The sequence below is a fragment of the Fukomys damarensis genome, unplaced genomic scaffold (assembly GCF_012274545.1).
Source record: "Fukomys damarensis isolate Sample0158 unplaced genomic scaffold, DMR_v1.0_HiC HiC_scaffold_29, whole genome shotgun sequence".
NCBI classification, from domain to species: Eukaryota; Metazoa; Chordata; class Mammalia; order Rodentia; family Bathyergidae; genus Fukomys; species Fukomys damarensis.
In genome coordinates, this window is record NW_022900941.1 from 5,637,517 (window position 1) to 5,640,132 (window position 2,616).

Sequence of the window (2,616 nt, forward strand, 5' to 3'; positions counted from 1 at the left end):
TATTGTTAATATTACTATGCAAAATCATGTATAGTTTCATGAGCAATTTTATTTTAATAAGAAAATTACAAGAAATAGAATTGTTGTCATATGGTAAATATGTTTATTTTTACTAAAAAAACCAAAAGAACCACCAAAATGTTTCCCAAATAGCTGTACCATTTCACATTCCCAGCAGCAAATAAATGTATAAGAATACCACATGGTCTGTTTTCAAAGCATCAAAAAATGTTCTTATAATAATTTTCCTTTTCATGAAAATCAGTTTATGAGTATCACGTGATATATATATATGAGTGTTTTGCCTAATTTATTTATTTTCTCATTATTTAGTATTGATAATTCTTTGTATGTTATTGCTACTAGTCCTTTTTTATTCTGCATTTTTAAAATTAATTTTATTGCTATAATTTAAATATACATAATGATCAAATTCATCAAAGGGCATTCGTACCTGTACATGATAAGTCTTGCTTTGGCTTTTTCCCACAATCCCCTTCCCTCCCTTCAAACTCCCTCCTTCCTTATTTACAAAATTCGTTTCCATTTTTTTCTTCTTTTCTTATTTTTCCCTTTTGTATTTCTTGCCCCCTCCACCTTTCAGTTTCCCTTTCTTTTTGAAAAATTCTTCCTCTTTCGTATTATCTATTATACACTTTGTTCCTCATTTACCCTTTTAGTTTCTCACATCAGAGAGACAATATGATATTTTTAGATATGGGTCTTTTTTGGGGGGGTCTGGTTTATTTCACTTAAGAATGTGGTCTCAGGTTACATACATAAATGTCTCATGTTTTTCTTTATGGCTGAATAGTACTCCATTGTATTAAAAAATCACATAATTTTTATCCATTCATCAGTTGATGGGCATTTGGTTTGTTTCCAAGTTTTAGCTACTACAAACTATGTTGCTATAAACATATATCATTGTGATATGATGCTTTTAATTCTTTTGGGAAAATACCCAGCAGTAGAACAGCTAGATCAAATGGGACCTCTAATCCTAGTTTTTTGAGAAATCTCCACACCGATTTTTATGTTTGCACCAGTCTACACTCCCGACAGCAGGGGAGAAGGGCTCCTTTTTCCCCACAGCCTTGCCAGCCTTTGTCGTTGGTTGATTTCTTTGTAACAGCCATACTTTCAAGAGTGAGATGGAATCTCAAGCTGTTTTAATTTGCATCTCTCCATTTACCAGAGATGCTGATCATTTTTTCATGTATTTATTTGACATTTCTACTTCATCTGAAAGCTATTTTCTTCAAATGCCCATTGTTGGATTGAGTCTGATTTTTCTCAATTCTACTATGTATGTTCTATATACTTCCTTTATGTGAGGAACTACTGGATAAAATTTGTTCCCATCTGTAGGTTGCTTCTTTACTCTGCTGGTGATTTGTTTTGTGGTCCAAAATGTGTTTAGTAGGATGAGATCCCAGTTGTTAATCCTTTGCACTATTTCCTGTGCAGTTTGGGTTTTGTCGATGAAGTTGTTGTCTACCCCTATGTCCTCAAGAGTTATACCTATCTCTCTTCCAGCAGGCTTAATGCTTCTATTTAAATATTTAGATCTTTGAACCATTTTGACTTTAGTTTAGTGCAGAGTGAAAGACATAGTCTAGTTTTAATCTTGGGCAAGTACACAGCCAGTTTTCCCAGCATCACTTATTGAAGAGGCTATCTTTCCTCCAGTAAACATACTTGGCCCCTTTGTCAAAGATTAGACAGCTGAGTGTGTTTGGTGTTGTTTCCACATCTTCCAGTATGTTCCATTGATCCTCAGGTCTGTTTTTGTTTTTGTTGTTTTGTTTTGTTTTTTTCTGGTACCATGCTATTTTTAGCAGGAGAGTTCTGTTCTATAATTTCAAGTCAGAGATTTTGATGCCCTCAGAATTGTTTTTCATTTTCAGATTTCTTCTGGTTCCAAATGAATTTTAGGAATGTTTTCTCTAGTTCTGTGAGGTGTGCTAATGGTTATTTTATTGGGATTACATTAAATTTGTATAACACCTTTGGTAGTATGGACATTTTCATTATGTACATTTTTCCTATCCAAAAGCAGAGGATATCTTTCCATCTTCTGATATCCTCTTTAGTCTTCTTTTTCAGTGCTGTAATTTTCTTTGTATAGGTCCTTTATTTCCTTTGTTAGATTTATTCCTGTTTCATTTTTTAATGCTGTTTTGAAAGGTTGTTTCCCTAACTTATTTTTCAGTTAGTTTATTGCTTGTGTACAGGAATGCTATTGATTTTTGAGTGTTGGCTTTGTATCCAGCTACTTTAATTAATTTGGTTATTAAATCTAGCAGATTTTGGTGGAGTTTTTAGATAGTTTTCTATGTAGAGAATCATATCATCTGTAAATAATAATAATTTAATTTCTTCCTGTCCTGTCTTTATTTCTTGTACCTCTCTAATTGCTCTGGCTAATGCCTCCAGAACTACATTGAACAGGAGTGGTGATAGTGGACATTCTTGTCTTGTTCCTGATTTTAGTGTTAAAGCTTTTGATTTTTGATAATTTAATATTTTGTTGGCTGTTGATTTGTCATAGATGGTTTTTAGAGTTTGAGACCATTTATTCCAATTTTCTGTAAGGTTTTTATCATAAATATG